Below are 17368 nucleotides of genomic sequence, written 5' to 3'. Positions count from 1 at the left end.
CCACCGAGCAGCCTTCTTGGTGTTTCCAGAGTTCATCTAAGTGGATTAAACTTCCAGCTTTTAATATCCAGTTCTTTCTGAGTCTGTTATTTGGACCATGCAGATCTCTTTTATGATTTTCTGAGGCAGTATCCTAAAGAAATTCTCTCCCTCAAGGGAGGGTAAATAATCCCAACAAGGGTCCAAGGCCTTGAAAGGCAAGCTAGGGGCATAGTCCCAAGGAAACTGCTTAGCTTTCTTGAGTGTTTGGGAAAGAGGCTGCTACTTTAGCATATTTATAACCAAGTTATCACTGTGGGGAGTGCTCCTAAACTGACTTAGCAGGATTCTTGTTAAAACTGAATTCTACGTGGAAGAATTCTTGTTGAGAAGAGGGTTCAGGGGAGCTTGAGTAAAATTTGGTCCAGCAAAGAACCTTTGTCAACACACACACACACACACACACACACACACACACAGACACACACTCCACTCAAAAGGTAGTATACTATAACATAGTTCTGGACCCATCTTTTCATACTAAAATATATCTTGCTGAACACTACACATCAGTATATAGATATATTTTTTATTCCTTTTTCACCTGCAGAAGCCTCCGTTGTATGGAGGCAGCATAATCTCTTTGATTTAGGTGTGTCTCATATATAGCATAGAATTGTTAGCTTGTTTTTTAATGTCATAAAATGATTTATAATTTTAGAGTGTGGTTACCAATTCTATACTATGTATGTATGACATATCTATGAATGGCTGCCATAGAAAAATGTTTCCTTCCAATTAAATTAGGTCATAGTTTGGATAAGCAGGGACGAATGTTGGGAAAGCAGTAATCTTATCTTTTATGTGTTTTGCACATCATCTTGGACACTGTGGCTGCACAATAAGATGTCTCAGGATACTGCCAACAATTTTGAGATTAGCTTCTCTGCTAAATCCAGTGAAAATAAATCTAAGATGAGATAACTATGCATTGCTTGAGAGCTGTCTTTGATATTTTATTGCTCTTTTACAGCTTAATTAAAAACACTGTGGTACTTGGATGGCATGCTTGGGGGATAGATTTTGGAGAGCTTTTATAAAAAGGTGTGAAGAGTTGGGTTGGCTGCAGGCCTGGATCAAGGAGTTTTAAGCAAAGACCTTCTGTTACCCTGAAGATTTCAAGGACATTTTTATGACAGTAACAGTCATGCAGCTTAGCACTTGAAAGGCAGCTGGATGGATGCTTATGGGATAGAAGATCAAACAACTTTTTAATGTTAATAAATTGTTATAAAACATCAAAAACAAAACAAAACACAACAGTGTGATGCTAAAACAGACTGAGCCAATAAAACAATTCTCCTCTGCCTGTGAATTATGACTTCACTCAGGACTTTGGCAATGACGTCCATGTGAAAGTTTCCGAGTCACCCATTAATTACATTGACCATCATAGGTTGGGATGAAGGTCCATGTAGATGTTTCCATCATTGAAAAACTTCACACAGAGCCACTGAGTTCATTCCTATTTCATGTTGTTGTACGCTGGCTGTATCACCAGCAATTAGGAGTAGAGAGTCAGGAAATGATGAGCCAAATTCTCAGGACCAGGCACAGCTGCATTTTTCTGACTGTACATCTTACCTGCACATCGAACAATGATATAATCAGTTCAGAACTTAGATACCGGATACAATTGTCTGATTTCTCTCTATCCCAGAAACATAACGTCCGATTACAAATTGTGGCCTGGCACGCTCTCTTTGAGTAGAAGGCCACTCCTTTTGTGTTTCCAGTTTCGTGAGGTTTATTGACTTTCCTTCATGCCTTGTATTCTCAATCACTTTTGAGCTGAAATCCTCCTGAATAATGACTTCATCAGACAATGAGTTTAGGAAAATAATAATACAGAAAGTCCATTGATAAGCTATAAACATGGTTGTCCCTGGTTTCTACCCCAAGGATAAGACACGGTTTTCTCTAATTTGTTTCCCTTTGTGATAGCCTTGTAATGGCAGCCACTATAAACCAACTAATCCCTACATCCTAAGGACTGTTTTAGGCAATCAATTTATGTGCTTGCTTGCTTTTCATTTGTCCTTAATAATAACACTGTGAGGTAGATTCGTAGTCAGTTAAGCTATTTGTTTGTTTCAAAAACAAACGTACCAAGTTACCTCACACAGGGAGACAGTTTTATAATGATATCTTGAATGACGAAGTTCTCATTATTCTTTAAGGATTTTAACATGGTGTGGTGCATGTGAGTTACAATTTGGTTTGGCGACATATAATAAAAACAAACTCAGAGTAATAGTAACCTAAACATAGAAAAGCCTCTCTCTCTGAAGAAACAGTACGTTTGGAGGTAGAAGGTTGCTGGCATTCCTTCAACGCCTCAAAAATTTCAAGGCTGAGATCGCCAGGATTCTACATTTTGTAACTTCTCTCCTGCACTTCTGCTCCCTTTAGTTCCACAAGAGCTGCTGAAGCTTCACTATCTTATCAACTCTCTCAGGCATACCTCGAGGGCAGGGCCAACTTTCCTTGAAGCCCTGGGCAATGTTTTCTACATAAATCTTAGTGGCCATACTCAGCATCGGGGTTAGATTGGACACGTAGTGTTTTATCTGGAAACATTGCTGTCCTAAATAAAATTGTGGTTCTGATGACAAGAAAGAAGGAAAAAAAATGGATTTTGAGGAGGGAATTTTGTCCCTGCCATTAAGTGAACAGGAAATAATAGCTCTTCGTTAATAGTGCAACTGGAAAGCACCTTAGATGATTCATGGCAAGTGATGATAACATAAATATTTATTGAGACCTTATTCTTTTATGCTTCACGTATACTGTCTTATTCAAGCCTCACAACACTATGGTGTAAGTAACAGCATTATTTCCACTCCCCAGCTAAGAAAACAAGAGCTGGGAGAATTTCAGAAACTTGTTGAAAGTCACACGTCATTCAGCCAGTCAGTGAGGGAGCAGTTGGAAACAAAATCGAGGTTCTCCTAAAGCCCAAGGTTTTGCAGTCAGTGAGTGGTGGTTTCCCCTCTCTCTCTGAAATAACTGCCTAATCAGAAAATGGTGGGGGGTCTCCGTTCTAGAGAGGAAAGACCTCTCCTGAAAAATGGGTGGTCGGAGCCTCTCTCAGAATTGAGCCCTTTATGCCAAAGTACAATGTTACTTAATCAATCTGACTGCTTTTTCTTCCAATAAGTAATGCCTTCGGTGCCATTTCCATTTGCTGTTTCGGCCATAATCATCCTTATGTGCATTGATACCATAATGGTTTGGGGATTTTTTTCCAGGTTAATTTCCAAATGTGACATTTATTGTAATGTTTTGATAGCTGAAATGACAGGGGGAAAAATAAAATATTAAGTATGCCCTTTTTATGATGCTTTAAAATGCCTTAAATTTGTGTTCATTAGCAAGGTCTGGTGGACTATAACTGGAGCTACAAATTTGCAACTCTGTTGCTAACTGGCCTGAAGGATGCGAGAGAAGCTTTCATTTTTCCATTTCAATATGTTTATCATTCAACAAAAATTTCTCCTCACTTTGCTTCCTGGGCCTCATAAAATTGAAATGGAAAATATAAAATGGCTTAATAGCTGAGCAACACCAAATAGCATGCTTGGCATGACTTAACATTTTTAAAATATAGAGTCTCATTATATTAAATATGTCTCATTATTGTAATTACACTGCTACAAATGTACCGGATAACACATCACATCATTATTTAATTTTATGGAAAAGCTTTCGAAGTTGTTTGTTGACAGATAATACCACGTTCTGGTTCTATTTGCCTAAATTGCAGCCTGTGCTAGGGTTTTATATTTCTCTTTAACATTTCTTAAAATGTGCTTATTTTGGGGATCCAACTTGATAATGCTTTATTTCAGCATAAGATTTATCAGGAATTGCTTTGAAGACAGGTGTGACAGCACTGTCCTTTTGTGTTCTAGGATAGTAATAAAGTTGCCACATTTTAAAATGCCTTAAAAAATAATGCCTTAAATAACATCTGTAGAATGTGATATTATAGTCATTAAAAACATGTTTTTGAATAATATATAATGACATGGAAAATTGTTCGTGGTGTAAGCAAAATGGGTAGGTTATAAATTGCGAGTACAACCTAATCTCACATAAATATTTTTAAAATATAGAAATATGCCCAAATGCCAAGGGTTTGGTTTCTCAAAATGGTGGAGCTAAGGGTGATTTGAGTTGTCATTTTATGCTTTTTTGTATTTTCTGGATATTCTATGGTAAACATACTCATTTTTTCAATTGAAAAAAGTTATTATTTTAAAAGTTACTTTGAAGGGGTGGGTGGAAGGTGTTATGGCATGACCTTGACTACCTAAGCAAGCAGGTGACATCCCATTCCATGGTCAATTTCAGTGCAAGGACACCAAGCCCCTTCAAGTCCTGGTAAAAATAATGGCCCCTTTCAGTCTCTCCAGGGACCACCTGGACCTCTCTGCCACTCCTGGCAAATCAGGCTGTCCCTGTTGGGACCCGCTTAATCTGTCCTTTCTCCTCACAGTGCCACTGTGAGGTGGGCTCCCTCACTTCTCACACTGCCTTTCTTCATGTTGGATACTTAGCTCAAGTGTCCTTCCTTGCCTAAAGAAATTGTCAGTTGCAGTTTCTTTTTAAAATTTAGTACAAAAACAGGAGATCTTGTTTCATGGGTATAAAGTTGCACATTTGGAAGATTAAAAAATTCTGAAGATCTGTTTCACAAGGTGAATACTGAACGACTGAAACATATACTCAAAAATGTTTAATATGATAAATTTTATGTCAAGTGGGTTTTTTTCACCACAATTTAAAAAACGAAAAAAATTGAAAAATTCAATACAGAGCACTCCAACCCAACAGAATAAATCCGGTGGGCATAAATATATCTTACTGAATTCAAGAGGATACTCAAAGCAATCATCACATCACCCCAAACATGCCATTTTGACATGAGGATTATTTTGAGCTGAAGGTAATTTAAGAAAAGGCAGACATAGGGGGCAGGCGGATGGCTCAGTTGGTTAGAACGTGAGCTCTGAACAACAGGGATGGTGGTTTGATTCCCACACAGGCCAGTGAGCTACGCCCTCCACAACTAGACTGAAGACAACAAGCTGCCAGAGGGGCAGCTGGATGGCTCAGTTTGTTAGAGTGCGAGCTCTCAACAACAAGATTGCAGGTTCAATTCCCGCATGGGATGGTGGGCTGTGCCCCCAACAGCTACTGGACTTGGAGCTGAGCTGCGCCCTCCCACAACTAGACATCCTGGAGCTGTTGGGCCCTGGAAAAAACACACTGTTCCCCAATATCTACCAATAAAGTTTTTTTTAAAAAAAGGCAGGCATAGGAGGAACTCTTTGTCTTCCGTCTTTGGGGATTAGGATTTAACATAGGAATTTGGGGGGAACACAAACATTCAGATCATAGCACTTACTAAAAACTTTTATCTACCATACATTTCCTGGTAGTTATCTTCCTATGATATTCATATACCATCCCTAGAAGCACAACCATCCCCTTTATTTTATCTAGTCATTTCTCCACAATTTATTACCTTTAGTTAACATGGTTTATGAGCTCTCAGACTTCACTGTTTCTTTGAGTTTTAACTTCTTTTTTGTGAAGTCCCTGTGTACACGAGAAATAAACTTTCTCTCCTGTTCATCTCTCTTTTTTCAGTTTAATTCACAGGCCTCAGCTACAGAACCTAAGAGGGTAGAGGAAAAGTTTTTCCTCTCCTACGTTACCTTGACAGTCCCTGTGTGCCATGGCACACATAAACACTGACACCTGGAACATATCAATTTTTAGTAGCTCCCCCTCCTCAATATGACCAAATTATTTTCAGTTTTATCATGAACTGAAACAAAAGAAACACAGATGGTGAGAATTTTCATTTACTGAAACTTTGTCTATATAATTGTGCCTGGAAAAAAAAAAGAAAAATAAATAAATAATACAGTACAAGAAGAGGGAAAATGAACAACTATTTCTTCAACTTTTTTTATATCTAACTGCCAATTTGACTGTAGATCCCTTGGTTACATTCGGCTATAATAATATTTTGTTCAAATAGCTGTCCAGTGACAAGGTTCAGAACATGCTACCCCAAAATACACACTTTGGCATATTGAGTATTTTTAAACTGAAGGAATTTGAGAAGAGCTTATGTAGGAAGAACGTTCTGACCTTCTCCTGAAGCAAGTTATAAAACCCTCGTGTGAGAGATGCCCTCCCTATACCTGAGGAAAAGACCACGCTTATCTTCCAGATACCAAGAGGAATTTGAACAAACAGGCCTTGTTGTTTCCCCTAATTCACTATACTTAGCACATACCCTTTTTTGTTCTATCACATTTTTTTCATGACTTTCCACTCTTCAACAAACCTAGGGTAAAAACACTCAGTTTTAACTATTTCGTCAGGTCTTCCTTTCTTTAAGAAGACTCCCATACATTAAATAAATTTGTATACTTTGGTCTTGTTAACCTGTTTTTTGTCACGGAGTCCCCCTTAGGTGGATGGGGAAAAGATCCTTTTCCTCCCCAACATCAGCAATTAATAACTTAATTTTAATAAAACTGATATGCCTGCAGAAGATACTCTTTAGGCAACTATTAAATCACATCATTGCTGTAATGCTTTTACTTCTTAAATCAATCTTTCATTTTAAGACAATTTTTTATAGTGAATTTTAATGTAAAAAAACATTATCCAACTTTAGGTTTAAAAAGTTCATCTGTAGACTAAAATTTACAGTCGCCAAACAAAAAAGATAGTACACCTTGCAGCTCCCTCTCGGTTTCACAGTTTTACGTTTTAAATATAACTAAAAACCCCAAGTGGTGAAATGGAATAAAGAAGTTGAAAGGCCTTAAGTTCTGTTTCTTCATCTTTACCATGACTGTGTTGTTACTATGTGTTTCAAATCTATTGTTTAAATGTAGGGAAACACAAACTGTACCAAAGATTTGGAACCATTACCAACCTAATCTCCAAAGAAAGATTAACTGAGTCCACGCGTGGTACTGGGGTGACTATAAATGAGAGTTTTTTCAATGAACTTTCATGTGAAATACATTGAGTATTAAAGAATAAGTAACAAAAGTAAAATATGGAATTACCTTTTATGTAACACACATTGTCTACTAAAAATAAATTTTGTATATATATATATACACATATATGTGTATATATATATATATATATACACACATATACACATATACACACACAAATATATATACTTGAAACTCATAGTAATTGAAGCAATTGTTTTAGGACTTAAGCCAGTAAAAGGTTTTTTGAGGAGAGGAGTATTTCATCACTGACTTTATTTACAATTGCTGACTCATGGTGATCACAAAAAGCAGAAGGGCTTACTTGGTTTTATTATTGTTTTTAAATTCCTTGCAGACAGGGAATTTACTCCCTTATTGTCTGCACTGGGCAGATTGCTCCCCATTCCATAGTTAAGCTGGTTAAGTTGGTTTTGTTAATTGAATTATATTTGATAATGCATTCAAGTTGTATTAGAGAAACGTAGGGGATTCATACTTTTTCAATGAACAAACCCAAAATTCCTTATGCAATAAAAATGATTCCTTGATGGCCTAGCTTTCTGTGTATTCCACTTTCCTAAACTGAAGAAACTCAACAGGAAAAAGAATTCAAAAGGAACAAGAGGGTTGAAAGTGCAGAATTCTGGAGGGCCCAGATGGATGTCGTGGGTTAATGAAGGGGGTCAGGGCGTAAGGTAATGCCTTCCCAAAGTGGTCAGGTACTGGGAGTAGGCAGTACTCAGCTTCCTCCAACTGTATACCCTTGTGGGATACAGGCCCACTGTTACCCATCTGGCAATTTTTTCACGAGGAACTGATAACCTAGATGGCTATGTAAGATCTCCTGATTTTTAAATGATTCAAACTCTAGAAAACACCATGCAGAGCAAACAAAACACTTCAGCAGCTGCACTATGCCCCAGGCTACCAATTTCCTAATGAAAAATGCAAGTAGTGATTGAACCACTTAAAGAAGTCAGGAAAATATGCTTTATTCTCTGTTCCTTGTCCTTTCCCAAAATGTGACATTTTAGAAAAATCCAGATACACTTACATCATATCCATAATCTGCAGTTTAACAAGAAAAGTAGCATAATTAAAGGGCTGGAACCAGCCTGAACTCCCAGAGCAGTCCTTTTCTCTTGAATCAGGGCCAAGGATGGTGTCACCCAGATGTCTGTTGACTAAGTGATATACACCAGATTTATTTAACCAGTGGCAAACCACATTTCTTTTTCTAGGGCAGTAAGTTAAAAGATTATTTGCTTCCCTTGGTTACAAAAAGAGGAAGTACTTCTTCCAAGACTCGGGGTAGCTGCGACCAGTTCTCCCAGAGAAATTACTAACCATAAAGATTCAGAGCCCAGACCGTGAAGCCTCTGCCCACATCTCTCCCTGCAGCTGCCTGGCAGAGGCACCTTCTAAGAGGTGAGTGTTTGCTTTGCCTTCCAAAAGCTTCCGGCCCTGAGATTTGTCGTTAAGAAAGCCAATCTAATTCCTCATACGTGGCTCTCATTTGATTTAGCATTTGACATATTAAAAGGGAAGGTTTATTCAAATTAGAGATAACAATAGAAGCTGTTCCCCACATTTCCGCAGGTAATTAAAGTGTGTGTATCTTAATTAAAAAGATGTAGAGCTAAATCCTCTAACAGATTTACTGAGCATCCTGAAGGCTCAGTTCCTGCAGGGGCCATAGAGAATTCCAAGCAAGAATGTGACGAAGGCTTTGTCCTCAGTGGCCTTTAAGAATCTGTCCTTTATGGAAGCTGTCTTGTATGGCCAGGTTGGCATAGCTCCTTGATGTGACCTCCCAGAGCCACTGAGTCTGCGACTGTGAGTCCATTTTAATGTCTAGAAAAGGCTTTGCATGGTTCCAGCCTCACTGTTCAACTCAATCAAAGCCCAAAGTCTAATCTCCAACCCTGCCTACCCTGAAGAAAACAGGCAAAAGAAAGGCCCTTACACAAGGAGACAGTCACCTTCTTGTATGACAAGAGCGAAAATACCAAATAGCAGTGAAGTTTTCCCATTTTTTACAAATTGGTCTGAACATCCAAATTCCTAACTAAAAGTGAGTCTTGGCGGATAGTCACATCCCAGACCTGTAGCTTCCCTGACAAAGGTCAGTCTTTACCTTAAGTGAGCCTGTCTGTTGTCTTTTTGCATCTAAGATAACATACCTTTGAAATGTCCGAGTAATCTCCTTCTCCAGACCCCTCAGGGCACAGCCCACTGCACCAGAGCAGGAGACCACAGAACCCCTCATGTTATCTAGTTCCCCCACATACCATCTCTATGTGCTGTAAATGTGAATTATTATCTGTCCTGTACCCACCAGTGTAAAAGAAGTCTGTGTCTCCCCATCTTATTTTAATCCAATCCCAGAGATTCCCCCCTCCCACTTTGCTTTCTCTTGCTGCCTTAATCTACCACCAATGGATATCAGGTAAATTGCCTTGAAAGGAGGAAACTTTGTCTCCTCCTTTGATTCTAATGTATACAATAAGCTACAAAACTGTCATTCTCTAGAGCATTTTCTCAATCCGTTGAGATTTTGCTTCCTGGCAATTGTCCGTTTGGCTCGAATAAACTCATAAAAATTCTCTCTACAGGTTTGGACATTTCTTACGTCGACATGTATTTTAGGAGATGGCATTTGGAGTCAGATGCCTGGGACTGAACTCCCACCGTGCAACTTGCAGTAGAGACTCTCTTAATACATCTCCAATGAACTGATTGACCAGTTTAACCAATGCACCCAGCGTCCATTGCTCCATTGCACACCCCTCCCCCCGCAGGTAAGTTATCTCTAGCACAGCTGAGCATTTCAGCTTCAACTACTTTTGAATAACAGATCAATTGTAAGCCATGCCACACACATGTAGTTATCTAACTAACTATATGCATGTGGCATGGCTTGTAACATATATATATATATATATATATATATATATATATATATATATATATATGATTACATGTCTTAGGGGAGCTTCTCAAAATCACAGCCGAGATATTTATTACTGTCCCTGATTTTGGGGGACCAATTTCAAAGCTAAGGAATCATATCTTTCAACTCTATTGTTTTAGGTGGTAACTAAAACATGAAAATGTGTCCACTTTCCTGAGTTTCAGTGGGTACTGTGCTTAAACTGTGCTTGTCGCGTAGTAAATTTCGGCTGCATGTCATTTCTCGACTCTCTCCGTTGCTACTCAGGGCCTCCCGTGTACCACCAAAAGCTAAACTCGGAAACTATGCCGAGTAACCAAAACTTCTTGAAATCCTCCAGATGTCTTTTGTGGGTGAAATTATGCTTTTGTGTGATGACCGAAGGTAGCCTTTCACTCCTGGTAAAGCTGAAGATTCCTGACCCAAAGGAATGGGACCTGGTGACTGGCTAGGAGTCTCCAGCCGAGAGCTCTGCCGCCACCTTCTTCAACGGGCACATCTAGGCTAGGGTCATACTGAAAGGAAATGTGCCCAGCTTATTAATAGTGGTTACTTCTGTGGAATGAATCAAGGGAGTGGGAGCAAATGTGGGAGAGTGTACATCCTTAGGGGCCCGGGGATATTTGTAGTTTGTAAACGCGTACACCCCCACCCCCCACCGCCCAGAGTTAGTCCAGGTTGGTCCCACCCCACCCGTACCCCCCACCGTGCGGATTACTGCTTCACATTTTCTAGACTTGGTCTTGGAAAAGAGGAAAAAGCATTTTCCCTCTACCTTTCATTGTTCTCGGCTAAGACCCCGTGTAAAAAAGACTAACAGGAGGGGGGGAAAAAACAACAATTTTAATTACATACATTCAGGAGGCCCACGTGGTGAGGCTGGAATGGCCACCAGAAGACAGGACTATAAAGGCTCCTCAGCTAAGAAAAGGGAGGGATGGGTCTTGGTTGAAAGGGAGGAAGGCAATTCACAGGAAGGTGAGAAGAGGAAATATTTGGTAAACAAAGGTTGGCCTGACTGGTAAATGAGTGGCTCAGAGGAAAAACTTATCTCTAGCACTAGCTCTCTTCGCGGGACGGGGGGCCCCCTTTCTAATGCAGATTTCCTTTATAAATGTAGATTTCCATTTTACAAAAAGGTAACTTTTACTGTTTTCAGAGCTTTTTCTGTGTCTGCAGTTTCTTAAAAATAATCAGCTCAAGCTAATCCTTGTGTCAAAGAGGCATATTTTGAGTTGGCACATTCTGCTCCCCTTTCAGTGTTTCATGGCAGTCAAATACAAAATCGTGTGCTCCTCAAACAATGTTCAATTAGCTGGCCTCACACTGTTTTCGGAGCTAATAATGTTCGATTTCCAATATCACGTGGTCAAGCTGATGTTAGATCTTACAAAAATAATCAAGTTAGCCCTGCAGAGGGAAGCTAACCACATAAAGGCTTGTTTACCCTTAGCCTCCAGAATTCTCACCCCGTGAATTTCTGAATTCTGAGTCCTGCTTCAGATACACAGATGGAGCCCACAGATATGAGCTGAGGGATAAAAATCAAATCTTTAATTTCCTCAGTCTGGAAAGTTCTCTCTCAACCTATCTCAATAAAGAAATAAAAATCAAAATACGTGCTTCACGAATAATGTGATTCCAATTCTTCACTATCAGAAATACACGGAAACCCAGTGCACTTGAAAAGCTCTCTTTTGACATTTCTAAGGCTCTTTTCGTATCGTCCTTGGAATGCAATTTAACTTGATTTTTCATAAGCAAAAGCCCACCCAAACAAAGGAGTAATCGCTGCCTCCCCCATCACTGTTTTGCAGCCTGCGGCACTGCAGCCAATAGTAATGATTTCCATTAAAAAAAAAAAAAAAACACAACAAATCTCCATTACACACACATACATGCTGAGCAAAAGAATTAATTTGTGCAGTATGTGCATTGCTTACTTTTCTCCTGGAATACGTGATGAATTTTTTATGGAGGGTGGTGGAAGGGAAGAACCACATTCAAGTGAAACCCAACATCATTCTCCTCAACAGTGTCATTTCAAAAGCCAGATAAAAGCCAAATGAGGAGGCAGGGAAAAGAGTGTTCAACGTAGCCGTTCTGAAAACCACCCTCCATTTCATACTGCAGCCGGGAGGTTACACCCAGGCATCACAATAGCTTCTCTCCTCACAGAAAATTAACTGGTAAGTGCTGCTTTGTTTTTCTCAAACTGACACATTTGCAAGTGACCTGATGAGGATTCCTGCACATGATTTATTTCCAAAACAGTATTTTGACTAATTACCAGCTGGCAAAAAAGAAAAAGGACTCCTGATAGTTTATGAAAAGCTGTATGTGCAGGTTCATATTTTTGGTTCTGTCAAAAGTGTTGAGGGAAGAATCATAACAGGGCTTGCCACAGCTGCTGATTAAATCTAAAACACTGACAGAGAGAACATGAGGGCACAAAAAAACTTTCTGCAATTTCCTCAGCTTTTACCTAGAAAATGACTGCTCATAAATGTGGGTTTTAAGTAGTTGTGACTCAGAAATGATCAAGCATCATTTGTGGAAAGCTCACTGTAGAGAAATCTAATAGGAGAAAATGGTACTCTGAGATGAAAATTGATTTTGCCCTTCTTAGATTACAAGGTGGGAAAAAAGTTCTAAATTGTGTTGTAATGTGGTTTGGTTGTTTTTTCCCCTTCTCTTTTTAAGATGAATAGGCTTGTGGTTCTTCAAATCAAACATTTCTTTGTTGTTTCTATTTGAAATCTCCTAATCAATTGCCTGTTAGAATAGTTGGTCTTGGGCCCTCTAATGAAGGACAAATGGCTAAATGCAGCACAGTAGCTGGGAGGAAAGGTTCAAGTAACTCGATTGTTCCTTTAGTAGTCAGATAACTGTAAGCACGAATTGCTTGTTTCTAATAGTTTATCATTTCCTCCAAGTGAAAGCTAATGAAAATCAAATCAAGGTTTGATATCAGAGCTTTCATCTGCAATTACTCTCTTAAATTGGCTCTTTTCACTTAAAGCAAATGCATTCTCCCAAGCTTCCACAAACTTGTTGCTAAATTAATTCACCATTTTTTTTGTTTGTCTTATGGGGGGGAAAAAGCCAAGGGACCTTTCTCTGGGTTTCAAATTACCTAGTTCAAGTAATTCCTCTTACTGAATAATTCTCATCATGTTTGCATGTCTTCCAGATACTAAATGGCTTTTAAGTTTTTTCATGGCCTTTATGATTGTACCTGAACCTTAAGTTATTTAGTTTATAAAAGACTGTCAACATTTTCTTGTTTACCACTAATTATCATCTCCCTGAGATAGGTATTTAACACAACATTCCCTTTTCAAAGCCACAGCACTTTGGAGCCAACTTACGGAATTTTAAAAGGAGAAAAGCTTTATGTTCAAATTTTTCCCAAATTATTTATAACTTTAAAAAATGAGAAGCAATCTACATATCCAACAGGAGGCTTTTAAAGAAACTTATATGTCATCCCCATGAAATATTTTGCAGTCATTAGAAAAATCATAATTTGGAGGGTTATGTAGCATCATAGATGGGGCTTATAATGTTAATGATTATAATTATGTAAAGAACAAATGCAGTTAAAAAAATTGAAGAAAATATGAAAAATTGAAGATAATTGTGTTGAGCTAATGACATGGTAATGGTGTGTCGGAGGACAATATTTTCTTCTACCCTCTTAGGTGCAGTTCCTGAGGTCCTGTGAATTAAACGGACAAGACAGGTTAGTAAGAGAAAAAACAAAAATGTAATCACACATTTTTATTAGTGTGCATAGAAGAGTTCATAGAAAAATGTGACTCAAAGGGATGGTTAGAGTCTGGGGCATATAAACCCTTTTAATAGCAGAAGTGATGGGGGAGAAGGGCACTTAACAGTCGGAAAACAAGGGACTTTTTAAGAAGGAAGGGAGGAGGAGAAAGGGCATGTATGGGAAAATAAATGACTTTTTAGTAAGATAAATGAGCCCTTAGGAGAATAGGTGGCAATATTATTGTTTTTATGATGTGTCTGTTTAGGTGTGGTGTGTCTTTACTCTGGTTGCTCATAGGGAGGGGACTTATGACAATTGAATTCTTTTGAGACCTTAATTGCCTTTTCAAAATAATTTTTATGCCACAGTGGCATATTCTGGACCCTTTCAGGCGATACATCCTTTCTTTCCCCCAAAACTTTCTCTAATAGTCCATTACTTTTATAATTTAAAAACTTTATAATTTTGAAAATTCTTATCTATTTTTTTTCTTCTGATCTCAATTTTTGTATTTACCACAAAAAGTTAAACCCTTCAACCTGGTAGGGACTCCAGTGCTAATTCACCTGGTTTCTTTGGTGACATTAACTTTAGACAAGAAAAACTGATAGTATAACATTTTTTAATATAAAAATAACATACCTATTTAAATGAAGATTACTAACATAGAATTCTTTTAAATTGGACAATTTCTAAATATGCCTCAAATCAATGGTTGCACAATATCTTTACACTTGTTATTTTGATTTTGCCTATCTCCCCAGAACTCTAATCCCAACTCTGCCTCTAACTTGTTTCAGGGCTTGAGGCAGAACAAAGTCTCTGGACCTCAATTTCCTTTCCTCTAAAAGAAATCTGAGGCTAATTTCCCTGCAGTTCTCCAATCCTCCCACCACCTTTTTAACCATTTAAGTCATTGCTCAATGCGATATATGTAGTGGGTACTTAGGGTACTTAGCACAGTGGATACCTAATAAATATTTGGTGAGACACATCTTTTTTTTTTTTTTTGAGACACATCTGTTATTCAGACTCTATTTTTTCATATTCTTCAGTTATCATAGTATGTTCTGATTATTCCATTGATACTCAAACGAGATGAAAAATGCTCTTCGTTGTTAAAGGAAACAGTATTAACAGGAAACGACAATAAATAAACAAAGAAAATTGTAATAAAACTATACATGATTCAGGCACAACATTTTGCTAGAAATTATGCAGCCTTCCCTTCAATCAAGTGACTATATCGGTCAATGATTAATTAAAGGGTGGCAGGGCAGTGGTTAAACGGGGTCTGGCTTTGCCTGTAGAAGAGTTTCTGGCTGTGTGAACCAAACTGACCCATGGTAGAGGCAACCATTTGACCTTGGTCTCATTGGCCTCTTATTCAGCACACACAATGAACTAGCCCATGTACATTTGAGTGTGTGAAACACTGCATCCAGCAATTTTCTACAGGATAAATGCAAATAAAAGACTTGGTTGTGATAAAAGAATTCCTGAAAACAAGTAAATAAGGCATGTGAGAGCTTTGGAATAGTTGACATTTTGTTTTACAAATCTCGGTTTTTATCTCCATGTTCAAGCAAAGGGAGAGGGAAGTTGGAAAATATGGCTCCTTATTTGGAAGTATGCTGTTTTCCATTTTTGGAGGGAAGGGAGGTTGTTTCTTTCTCATGAATAAACAGAAGCCACCATTCTGTGTCAAGCAAATACTGACTGAATCCTCCGCTAGTGTGGTAGAAGAAGACACAGGAATTTGAATGGAAGGTTCTTGCCTTACGTAAGCTTCAAGTTGTGTTGTCTGGGAGACAGCATTAAGTTATTAAATAAAAACATTTTCAAAGTGTGTAGTACCTACAGGAAATGGAGTTCAGAAAAGGGACAGATGGACGTGGACAGGAACATGGACATTAACAGGTCATGGAGGAGGTGAGGCTGGTATGGGCGTCCCATCAGGAGTCAAAGTGAGATGAAAAGATCTGGACTAGACTGAGCACCCGATAAGTGCACCCACCAGAAGTCCTTGGTCTGGGGAGCTCCATGTGGAAGACCTTACCGGGAGGGAGGAGCCCAGAACAGACTGACTTCTGAGAGGAGAGGGGGTCTGAGAACAGCATATGAGTGACAATAGGAAGCGTTGTTGCCACTAAAACATCAGGGCACAAAAGGCCTATTTTGGGTCTTCTGTAACAACAAAAAATGTCTAGCATAAGAGAATTCTCTAGCTCACAACCCTCACTTCCTCCTCAAGCTCTACCCAGCTCTGACAAGGCCAGTACTGCCCGGTGCTGTGGCAGTACACCTGACAGAGTCTTGGCACCCAAGAGGAGCACACTTGTATACAAACATGGAATTCACCTTCCGGAGACCCTGGAAATACTTTTTAGTGAACTCTTCTCAAGGGTGGTATATTTATTGGGCAAACAAAGTGGGTACCACTGGGGACACCCCATTGAATCCTGAGTTAAAACTACAAATGCTCTCCCATTTGTCCTCATGGTCAACTGGGGAAATTTGCAGGTTACAATAGAAATACATGTATATAGCACTTTATGTTTCTTGCTGTGCTATTTTCAACAACCCTGCCGACTTCTCTCTGCTAGGGAATCCATATCTAACTCAGTTCTGTAATGAAGGCTCTCATTTAAGTCCTGAAAACCTGTAGTACCAGTGTTGCTGATTACATATTTCAGAATTTCACCAACCCCAATAATAAAGCTGCGCTCAAAGCCAGGCTGCAATTGGGACCCAACTAGTACGGGGAAATTCCCAAATGGACTTAGAGTGTGGTTTTTAAACCGAAGACCGAAGCAGAGTAGAAAAAGAATTCAGGCCCATCAGTGGTTTAGGTGGACATTATTAGAACACCAAAATAGGAGGCCTTTTTGGTATCAGTGGCGAAAAGGCTAGATGACTAAGTTCCAAGTAAGGTGAAGCCAAGAAAGTAATTCATTACATTTAACATACAAAGAATTCAATAGGGAGAGGTCATACTTTTGTCTCAGCAATTATATAGAAGCAAAGCAGAATTCACGTGTGCTTAAAATGGCGTCCAGGGCTACTCTCTGAAGTTCTCATTTTGTGTTTCTTTTGTGCAAGGAAAAAAAAGTTATTAAAGAACTGCCCATGGTCAACCAGTCAGCCATCTAGCATAATAACTGAATCAGTTGGGTTTAGTCAGTCCGTTGCCAATGCTTTACGTAATTAAATACAACAGACTTCATATTCAACAAAAAGTGATGATTATAGACACATGTAGTTAGTCATTACAAAAAATGTTTGAGGAACACTAGAGGGTGCATCAGGGCTTGAGATAAAGGCAGAGTTAATATAAAAAGGGGAGGATTTCATGCAGCAGAACTTTGAAAGGAGGTATGCAACCTGGTAGCTTGGAAAAGACAGAGACTCCAAGCCAAGTCTAGTAAATATGTGCGGGACCAAATTATCTTTACCTGGCATGTAAATTTGTATATTAAGTTAGATATTGGAAACAGAAGAAAGTGCTTACAGATATCCTTAATTTTTCATAAAACTTTCTCTTTAGCGGTTTACAATGAT

At 38.8% G+C, this 17368-nt stretch overlaps 1 protein-coding gene across 8 annotated transcripts in view; it reads left to right on the top strand.

Moving 5' to 3' along the window:
• The first annotated feature begins 8274 nt into the window (after positions 1–8274).
• The window catches only part of CMKLR2 (chemerin chemokine-like receptor 2), a 42189-nt gene continuing 33095 nt past the window's right edge, over positions 8275–17368 (top strand). Inside the window, exons 1-4 of one of the 8 annotated variants that reach the window (XM_081052115.1) lie at positions 8275–8507; positions 9695–9880; positions 12069–12221; positions 13737–13777. The gene's annotated coding sequence lies outside the window, so the exon portion shown is untranslated. The remainder of the gene's footprint in view (positions 8508–9694; positions 9881–12068; positions 12222–13736; positions 13778–17368) is intronic. The other 7 variants (XM_081052119.1, XM_081052118.1, XM_081052116.1 and 4 more) reach the window with 7 other exon arrangements.

The sequence above is a fragment of the Rhinolophus hipposideros genome (genome assembly GCF_964194185.1).
Source record: "Rhinolophus hipposideros genome assembly, chromosome: 6".
In the NCBI taxonomy this organism is placed as follows: Eukaryota; Metazoa; Chordata; class Mammalia; order Chiroptera; family Rhinolophidae; genus Rhinolophus; species Rhinolophus hipposideros.
Note: the sequence above shows the minus strand (reverse complement) of the source record. Positions and strands in the feature narration are given on the sequence as shown.